This window comes from Pipistrellus kuhlii, unplaced genomic scaffold, assembly GCF_014108245.1.
Source record: "Pipistrellus kuhlii isolate mPipKuh1 unplaced genomic scaffold, mPipKuh1.p scaffold_m20_p_3, whole genome shotgun sequence".
Classification (NCBI taxonomy): Eukaryota; Metazoa; Chordata; class Mammalia; order Chiroptera; family Vespertilionidae; genus Pipistrellus; species Pipistrellus kuhlii.
In genome coordinates this window covers 101,785,865-101,796,767 of record NW_023425529.1, presented here as the reverse complement: position 1 = coordinate 101,796,767, position 10,903 = coordinate 101,785,865, and the positions used below count along the sequence as shown (strand labels likewise).

Sequence of the window (10,903 nt, the reverse complement as noted above, 5' to 3'; positions counted from 1 at the left end):
TACTTTAAATAAAACATACACACACACACACACACACACACACACACACACATATATATATATGGAAAAAGCATTGGGCCTCATCTCAACAATGAACTTAGAGAATAGCATATAGGTTTGTACAGATGTTTAGCAAGCTTGAAAACACATTTCACATGTCCTAAACCTCACAGAATTGAGTCTTCCATATGCTGGGTGTGGATGACAACGTGTTGCACTCATGTGCCATCCAGTGTGTATAGAAGGTCAATTATACTTAACTTTAGAACCAGGACCCTGTGAATGTCAGGAAGCACTGGACTTGAGTGATTTAAGTGGCACAAATGATAAGCATTAAATGTTTTATATGTTTCATTGCACTAAGAATAAGAAAATACTTTTCATTTTGAAAATAAAAAAATCAAGAAAAACATCTTTCACATGTGGTCAAAAGCAAAGAAAACTGCTAGCTAAATTTAAGCTGCTATATATATATATTCAGTTCTATTTTCAAAACTATTTTCAGTTCTATTATTATATATGGTATATATATAATAGAACTGAAAATAGTTTTTCATTGGTCCAATTGCTTCCTAATTATTGAAGATCCCTTTATAATTTTTCAGTTATCTCAGTTCCTGTGATAGTTAATTTTTGTTTTTGGATGAAGTTAACTTTTAAATCAAACTCTGAGTATAGCAGATGGATGTCCGTATAGTGGGTGGGCCTCATCCAATCAGTTTAAGGAAGCCTGAGTGGAACAAAAGGACGTTTCTCCCCAAGTAAGAGGAAATTCTCCCCCAGACTGCCTTTGAATTTTGATTACACCACCAGCTTTTTAGGTCTCTATTTTGCTGGCCCGCAGTGTAAAATTTGGACTTGTGAGCTTCCACAACCAGATGAGCCAATTCTTTATTATCTCTCTTTTCCCTCTCATTTTCTTCTATTGATTCTGTTTCTGTAGAGAATTGTGACTAAAATGGTTTCTTTCCTATATTGACATTTCCTTCCCATCCCTGAATTTCTACATTTTGTAAGGTGAACTCACATCAGCATTTTTTACTTTTCTTTCTTTTAATAGACAATTAAGATAATTTATTTTTTATAACTATAAAACCTAGGTGAGGAATAAGTATATAGGAATATACCAGCCAGGATTCTAGCAAGACATACAATTCCACTCAAAATAATTTAACAACAACAAAAAAGACTATTTACAGAAATGTAGACAGAGTATAGAGAAGTAATTTGGGAATACTGAGGCCCTCAATGACTAGCACTAGCAAGAAGCAGTTACCACCCACAATCTGAAGGGATAATGAAAAGAAACCTGTTTCTAGAGCCCATAACGGCTGAATCCTGGAGAGGGTACCTGGTAAGGACTGTAATAAAAAGAGAGAGAGAGAAAGAGAGAGAGCGCCACAGTCATTCTGAGAAAAGCAAGGAGCAGTGGAAGAAATACCCTGAGCTTTCTCTCATCCTGCCAATGCTTCCAGTTGTCTGAACCCAGGCAGATATCAAGGGCCAGGAACTGGGAGATGCAGCCCAGGGAGGCCATTCTCCTGGGATGCACAGCAGGGAAAAATGGATGGGTCTGGGAGGCAAACAGAATAGCTAGCACACGTTGAATACAATTCAAAAGATTTTGCTATGGACTAAAGAACAGTTATCCTTCCTCTCTGATGGAACTGCAACTTTGATGACCACGTAGACACAGACTGGAACACTCACTGCCCTGCCCCCTGGAATTGGGCCCAACTTCCACTCACTCTACCACCACTCCAATCATCACTAACACCATGCCCAGAATAAACAGTGTTAGTTGAGCCCATGAGAGCTGAGACCACTGAGGTGAGGCCAGTAAGATGGAGAATGTAAGGAAGTGCTCATGCTCAGGCCCTAAAAGTACAGAGTTGGCACTGGTCATAGGCACCTCCTTACATTTTGAACTCTAGGTCTGGTCTGGCCCTGCTGGATTGTCCATTTTCTCTCTTGAGGGAAAGTACCACCCATCAGTGTACACTCACTTATTTTTTTCTGGAAAGTCACCCTTTTATAGTATGATTTCACTCATTGATGTAAGAGGAAATTTTATAAACCATGAAAAGAACTTTCTGGAACAAATATGGATGATAAGACTGGATCACATAGGCTTGAGTGTCTGTTGACAGAGGAGCTGGAAAAGTTCCAAAGCTGAGACTGATCTTGAGGCTCCACCCATTTGACTGCAGACAAAGCAAGCAACCAGTGAGCCTAAGTGGCTGAAAAGTGAGGAATATTGATTACTTACAAAGATGCTCCAACATCCTAAATTCTATCACTCATCTATTCCTTTGGGTAAATGCCTCTTATTTTAAAAAACAGGCAATCCTTTTTAAGTTGCAGGAAGGTGGGTGGTATATTTATGGTGCTAACTCTGTCTTATGAATTAATTGTTGAGGTCATTTCCCCAAAGAGGGGAGTTTGGAAATAATGAAGATATATTTCATATTCTTCACAATAGTTTTTCTCCTTAGCACAAGACTCCATAGGCTCTAGTCATCTGAAAATAATATTTTGGCCTTGTTTGTTTCTCAGCATAGGACTTCATATGCAAAGTAGAAAGAAAGTAGCCAAAGGAATCTTGAACAAATATTTGTGTTAAATGATGAATGTACTGTTCACTCCCCATGATTACTACCAATAACATATGTCTAAACTTGGGCTGCTATAACAAAATGCCAAACATTAGGTGCATAAAAGAACAGACATTTATTTCTCATAATTCTGGATACTAGAAAGTCCAAGATCAGGTGTCTGCAAATTTGATTCCAGATGAGGGCCCACTTCCTGGCTTGCAGATGGTAGCCTTCATGCTGTAAGACCATATAGCCAAAAACAAAAACAAAAACCAAAAACCAAAACAAAACAAAACAAAACACACCAAAACAAACAAAACAAAACAAAAGAGTGCTCTTATCTCTCTTTTTTTCTAAAGAATACTTTTCCCATCATGCATCATGGAAGCCTTACCTTTACAAACTCATCTAACTCTAATTATCACCCAAAGGCTTCACTTCCAAATATCATCACATTGTGGGTTAGAGCTTCAATGAAAATATTTTAAGGAAACACAAGAGGAATGGGGAGTTATTGTTCACCTAGAGGCCCAGTGCACAAAATTTGTGCACTCGGTGGGGGGTCCCTCAGTCCGTCCTGTGTCCTCTTGCAGTCTGGTAGCCCTAGGGGAATGTCTGACTGACAACTTAGGACTGCTCCCTTGGGAAGTGGGCCTAAGCCATCCCCATCCTGCTCAGGGCTTTTGGCTGAACAGCGCTCTCTCTTGGGAGCACACTGACCACCAAGAGGCAGCTCCTGCATTGAGCATCTGCCCTCTGGTGGTCAGTGCGCATCATAGTGACCAGTTGTTACACATTTTGGTCAATTTGCATACTAACCTTTTATTATATAAGTTGGGTACAGAGTTTAGTTTTGGATTATGAAAAAGTGCTGGAGATGAATAGTAGTGATAGTTGCACAATAATGTGAATTATTGTGCAGACACAATACATATGGTTCTGATAGTTGTAGAGTAGGAGTAGAATATGATACTTTTTTTTTAATACATTTTTAAAACATATTTTATTGATTTTTTACAGAGAGGAAAGGAGAGGGATAGAGAGTTAGAAACATCGATGAGAGAGAATCATCGATCAACTGCCTCTTGCACAGCCCCTATTGGGGATGTGCCCACAACCCAGGTACATGCCCTTGACCAGAATCAAACCCAGGACCTTTCAGTCCTCAGGCCTACGCTCTCTCCACTGAGCCAAACCAGTTTCGGCTATGATACTTTTTAAAAGGAGGACAGATTATGTTTATGTTTTCACTTATATAAAAAAATTTTTTTAAAAATCTAAAAATTAAGTAGTCAATGTTATGCTAAACTATTAATTATTTTAAAATATTTTGAGAGAAAATATATTTCTTCACAAAACAATAGACATTTCAAAGATATTTGTAAAATGCACTAGAACATTTGGTGAGTGGGGGTAAAGGAATGGATTGGCTACAAGGATAAATGGCATAAGCAAGTAAATGGAACAAGGTAAGGGAAAATACTAGTGAGCCTCAACTTGATTCAGTTTAATAAAAAATTATTAAGGCTCTATTTTTTCCAGAAACTTTATTCATATTTGCTTTTTCTGATGGTATCTGAGCCTAAATATGATTTATAAACATGAGATAATGAGACTGTTTATTAATTTTAGTTAGAGAATTGAAAATGTCACAAGAACAGAGAGAAAAATAAAAATTCATTGCTGGAAAATCAATCTTCTAAGATACTTTATCTTGTTTATTTGGTAAGATAAACTGACATATAAGAAATGAAATTATATCTTCACTATTGCTTTTATCTCAAGTGATGCTTCTAAAGCATTAGAAGCCAAAAATATAATTAAAAATAAGCTATAACATAAAATAATATGATAGATATGGAGATTATATGCTATTTAAGTCATTTGCATATTAGTCTTTTAAAAAAAATCTTTATTGTTGAAAGTATTACATATGTCCCTTTTCTCCCCATTGGCCTCTTCTGGCCTGTCCCCACACCCCACTACAGGCTGTCACCACCCTTTTGTCTGTGTCCATAGTTTATGCCTGTAGGCATACAAGTTCCTTGGTTAAACTCTCCCTTCCTACCTACCAAACCACTCCCGCCTTCCCTCTAAGATTAAACAGTCTGTCTCCTGCTTCTGTCTCTGGATTGATTTTGTTCATCAGTTTATTTTGTTAATTAAATAACACATATGAGTCAAATCATATGACACTTGTCTTTCTCTGACTGGTTATTTCACTTAGCATAATACTTTCAGGTTCCTCTAAGCTGTGTCAAAGAAACCCCTTTTTACTGCTGCATTCCATGGTATAAATGTACCACAGTTTTTAAAAAAAATATTTTTTATTGTTTAAAGTATTATATATATTAGTACATATATCTCCTGTTTTTCCCCATTGACCTCCCCCCAGCTTCTCCTACCCCCGTGTCACATCCCCTCATCCCCCCAACCCCGTGTCTTGTGTCCACTAATTGTGCTTATATGCATGCATACAAATCCTTTGGTTGATCTCTTTTCCTCCCTCCCCAGCACTTCTCAGCCTTCCTGCAGTAATTTGACAGTATGTTCAGTGCTTTACTGCCACCGTATCTATCTTTTTATTCATCAGGTTACAATGTTCTTTATTTTACATAAATGGGTGAGATTATGTGGTATTTTTTTTTCATTGCCTGGCTTATTTCACTTAACATAATGTTATAGAATACTACACTGCTATAAAAAAAGAAGGAACTTTTATCATTTGCAGCAGCATGGATGGACTTGTACCATGGCTTTTTTACTCACTCATCTGCTGATGGGCACTTGGGCTGTTTACACAGTGTAGCTATTGTAAATTGCAAATATTCTTTCTGATTGGTATTTCTGGTTTCTTAGGATATATTCCTAGAAGTGGGATCACTGCGTCAAATGGCAGTTTATTTTTAATTTTTTGAGGAAAATCCATATTGTTTTCTATAATGGCTGCACCAGTCTGCATTCCCACCAGCATTGTACTAGGATTCTTTTCTCTCCACATTGTTACCAACACTTGTCATTTGTTGATTTGTTGCTGGTAACCATTCTGGCAGGTGTAAGGTGATACCTCATTGTCATTTTAATTTGCATCTTTCTGACTTTGAGGATTTTTTCTTATGTCTCTTGGCATTTGTATGGTACCTTCAGAAAAGTGTCTACTTAGGTCCTTTGCTCATTTAAAAAAAATCTAATTCTTTGTCTTCCCTTTGTTAAGTTGTGAGTTCCTTATGTATTTTGGATATTAACCCTTTGTCAATTGTATCATTGGCAAATATATTCTCCCATGCAGTGGGCTCCCTTTTCATTTTGTCGATGATTTCTTTTTCTGTGTGTGCAGAAGCTTTTTATTTTGATGTTGTCCCATTTGTTTATTTTCTCCTTAGTTTCCATTTCCCTTGGAGATGTATCTACAACCAAATTGCCTGAGAGATGTCTGCAATTTTGCTGCCTATGACTTCTAGGAATTTTATGGTTTTATGACTTTCATTTAAATCTTTTATCCATTTTGAGTTTATTCTTGCATATAGTGTAAGCTGGTGGTCTAGTTTCATTTTTTGCAGGCATCTATTTAATTTTCCTAATATAATTTATTGAAGAGACTGTCTTAACTCAATTGTATGCTCTTGCCTCTTTTGTCAAATATTAATTGAGTCTAATGGTTTGAGTCAATTTCTGTGTTCTCCGGTCTGTTCCATTGATCTATATGCTTGTTCTTATGCTAGTACCAGGCTGTTATGATTATGGTGGCTTTGTAGTATAACTTGAAATTTGGTAGGTGCTGAGATAGTGATTTGAGGAGACTCTCGCTCATATCTGACTCAGGACCAAGAATCATCACATGCACTGATTGGAAAATAAAAGCACATTAAAAAAGCACCTCTTCTCTATCCATTGTTCTAAGTCTTCATTAATAAATTACTGCACCACATATGAGCCTATGAATTTGATAACACATTTAAAAATAATATTGTTTATATAGAAAATATTCTCAAAAATATTAGTTGCCCATTAGGGCAGTCTTGGGTGGGGTGTGGAATGACTAGATACACACAAAAAGGTTGCAGTGAGGTGAAGTTTGGAGACAAAAAGCTGAAGGTTCTGGCTGAATTTACAGAGCTTCAGAGAAAAAATTAGGGAAGAAAGTCAGGGGGAAAGTATTTTTCTTATCCTACAAACTGTCTATCTTCCGAACTTTAAACCAATCAGGAACTGAGTTTGAGTCTGGCTCCTACACTGGGCCAAGCTTCCCCAGCTGGGCCACCAAATCCTCCAGGAATTTCTGGCTGTGAGAAGGAGCTGGGTCTGGACATCTGTGTTCCTCATTCAGGTATGTTCTTAGTGGTTCAGGAATCATTAAATATCTAAGGCTCCTTTTATGAGAAGGAATTCTGCAGCTAAATGAAAATTTATAGGCCATGTTTCTAGGTCCTATAAATGAAAGCTGAGGCATCATGGCAGGAAGGATTCCCAGAAGCACTGGGATGAAGATGGCGACAGAGTTGAGCTGAGGACAGCAGCATACCTCTTCTCCTGAGGCAAAATGACCTTGATTATATAAGAGTAAGTACTTTAGATTTGAAATGTTCCTGAAAATATGGTTGCTTTTTTATGTGCCTCAGGCATAAAACAGCTCTGGCCACCAACAGGGGCATCAAGCTAGGATGAACTAAGGACTATACATCTGCTTTGCCCCTGATTTATAAGAGCAACACTACCAATCAGGTGTCTCCTTGCCCACTGCCAGGGGGACTGAAAATATGTCTTCATTATAGCCATTAGATACTCTAGATCAGTTTAAGTTTCAAACAAGATTCTCTCTCACTGACATTTAATCCTTGATTCCCCCTCAATGTTGCTAGAGACATACCCTGCATAATGTGAGATTACCACATACAGAAGATGCTACTCATCAAGGGCTTGCTGAGCAGAAAACAAAATTAAAAAAAGAGAGATTATCTGTTTTCTCATATGGCTACTTTAAAACATAGGTCAATACTCTTTCTAATCTTTCCCAAGATTTTCCCTCCTTTGGGATCTAAGTTTCTAAAAATTTTAGATATACAGAGTAATAGTAGTCATCATGATTTTTATTCTTACTTGTATATCTGCAGAAAACTACTCATTAAAAATGGTTTGTGGAAGATATCAAGATGGTGGCTAGGGGATGACAGTGAGAGAGTGTGAGGGAGGAAGGGAGTGAAAAAGAGTGGGTGGACATGTGATGTGTGTGTGTGGGGGGGGGAGGGAGGGACAGCTACCCTGTTTCTTTGAAAACAAGACAGTGTCTTATATTAATTTTTGCTCCCAAAGATGCGCTAGGTCTTATTTTCAGGGGATGTCTTATTTTTACATGAAGAAGAATACAGTACACATTTATTGTTAAATGAAAATAAAGGAAATTTATTACCTGTATATGGTACGGTAGTACGGTAGTTGTCAACACAAACCAGACAATCTGTGAATCCTACAGTATTAAGAATTTACTCACATATTCAATGACAATCATGTCATCATCTTCTGGAACATCATCATAACAATTCAATTCCTGAATTTCCTGGTGAATTTCTTGTGATTCCATTTCTTTCAGAATCAGTGGACCAAATCTCTCATGTTTAGCCTAGGGGGGCCTTATTTTCGGGGGAATGCCTTATATTTCACTCAGAAGGAAACCTGTAAGTAGGTCTTATTTTCGGAGGATGTCTTATTTTCAGGGAAACACGGTAGATCTCACAGGACCTTCAGGGGCTGGCGGACCAAACCCGCATAGGTCAGGCTGTAATCTCATAGCTCTGCTGCAGAGGATGTGCCGTCTTGAAGGGGAGAGCTGCTGTGACTGGAATCCCAGCCTCACCTTCACCCGGGTGAAGTAGTTCCCTGGCTGGTATGGCTAGGGAACCATACCAGCCAGGGAACTACTGCCTCATTGGTGAACCCAAGAACACCCAGACTCTAGCCTCTCTGGCAGAGGGCTACTGTGAGCTCTGGAGGGCACTCTCCTCCCACCAGCCAGATGCTTTAGCCAGGGGCATCATGATCATGCACTCCAGCAGCAGCAATCAAGGACCTTGCAGGGAGCCAGCAGCTGTCGCCTTCATGGGGAACTTGATGGGGAACCAACAGCCATTGCCATGACAGTGCCCAAAAGGGGAGCCAGCAGCTACCACCCACAACAGTGAACATGAGGGGAGCCAGCAGCCACCACATGCAACCTCGTGAACCTGCCACCAGGCCCTTCACTGCAGCCATAGGCCCCATGTCATTCTACACATAGATCCTTCAATGACAGCAAAATGGGGAGACAGAAGAATAGCCCACAAAGAAAAGGAGAAATCACCAGAAAAGGAAGTAAATTAAATGTCAGAAAAATAATTCAGAATAGGATAATACAGTTCATAAACCAGTTGGGTGATCAAATCAACAGTCTATGTAAGAATTAAGAAGAATGACGAACTTCTATCCAAGCTCACCAAGAAGCAAAGAGAGAGGACCCAAATAAACAAAATTAGAAATGAAAAATGCGAAATAACAACAGACCCTACAGAAATACAAAGGATTAAAAAGATTACTATAAACAACTATATTCCAACAAACTAAACAACCTAGAGGAAATGGATATATTTCTAGAAAAATATGACCTTCCAAAATTCAATCAATAAGAATCAACAATCTCAATAGGACAATAACTAAGGAAAAAATTCAAGCAGTCCTCAACAAACTTCCAGCAAAGAAAAGCCTGGGGCCAGATGGCTTTATAGGAGAGTTTTACCACACATTCAAAGAACTAAAACCTATCCTTCTCAGACTAAATTGAAGAGGAAGGTACATTTCCCAGCTCTTTCTATGAAACCAGCATTACCCAAATCTGAAGACCACATAAAGACACCACAAAGAAAGATAATTACAGGCCAATATCCCTGATGAACATAGATGCTAAAATCCTCAACAAAATTCTAGAAAATCATATCCAGCATTACATTAGAAAGATCATACACCATGACCAAGTGGGATTTATTCCAGGAATACAAGGCTAGTACAATATCTGCAAATCAATAAACATGATATATCACATAAACAAATTGAGAGCAAAAATCACATAAGCATATCAATTGATTCAGAAAAGGCATTTGACAAAATCCGACACCCTTTTCTGATAAAAAAAAAAAAAATCTCAGCAAAATGGGAATAGAGGGATCATACCACAACATAATAAAGCCTTATATGACAAACCTATAGCAAACATCATACTCAATGGCAAAAACTAAAACCATTTCTCCTAAGAACAGGAATGAGACAGGGATGCCCACTTCTCACCACTCTTGTTTTACATAATACTGGAAGTGCTAGCCATAGCAATCAGACAACAAGAAGAAATAAAAGGCATCAAAATTGGAACAGAAAAAGCAAAATTGTCATTATTCTCAGATGACATGATATTATATATATAATAGAAAACCCTAAAGACTCCATCAAAATACTACTAGACTTATAAAAGAATTCAGCAATGTAGCAGAATACAAAATTAACACGATTGACAATAGCTAAGATTTGGAAACAGCCTAAATGCCCATCAGCAGATGAGTGGATTAGGGAAAGATGGTACATCTACACAAGAATACTACACTGCTGTAAAAAAGAAGGAACTCTTACCATTTGCAACAGAATGGATGGAACTGGGGACCGTTATGCTAAGCGAAATAAGCCAGTCAGAGAAAGATAAATATCATGATGACACTCATTTTTGAAATATAATGAACAACATAAACTGATGAACAAAAACAGAACCAGAGTTACTGAAGCTTCAAATAGACTGTCCAATTTATGAGGGAAGGCGGGGGGTGAGGAGTAACAGATCAACCAAAGGACTTCTATGCGTACATATGAGCATAACCAATAAACACAGACCAGGGGCGGTGGGTGGTGGTGAGGGAATGTGCTGGAAATTGGGGACGGCCAGGGAGTGGTCAGTTGGGGTGGGGGGGGGGGAGGGAAAGGAGACCTATGCAATACATTAAACAATAAAGAACTTAAATTTTTTAAAAAATAGTTTGTAACTTTGGCCAGTGTTTTCAGTGGTTAGAGCATCAGCCTGCACACTGGAGGGTCTTGATTTTGATTCCTGGCCTGATGGGGGTAGCATGGGAGATAACCAATCAATGTGTCTCTCAGAACATCAATATTTCTCTCTGTCTACCAGTACTCCCCTATGGGAAAAAATATTCTTTGGTAAGGGTTAACAACAACAATAAAAATTCATCATTTCTTTATATTTTTATTTTTATAAAGGGCTTTTTATAACAATAGCCCAA

General features: G+C 38.2%; 1 pseudogene; it reads right to left on the bottom strand.

Moving 5' to 3' along the window:
* Window positions 1-7,203: 7,203 nt before the first annotated feature.
* LOC118731085 lies at window positions 7,204-7,346 on the bottom strand (annotated as a pseudogene).
* Window positions 7,347-10,903: the final 3,557 nt, after the last annotated feature.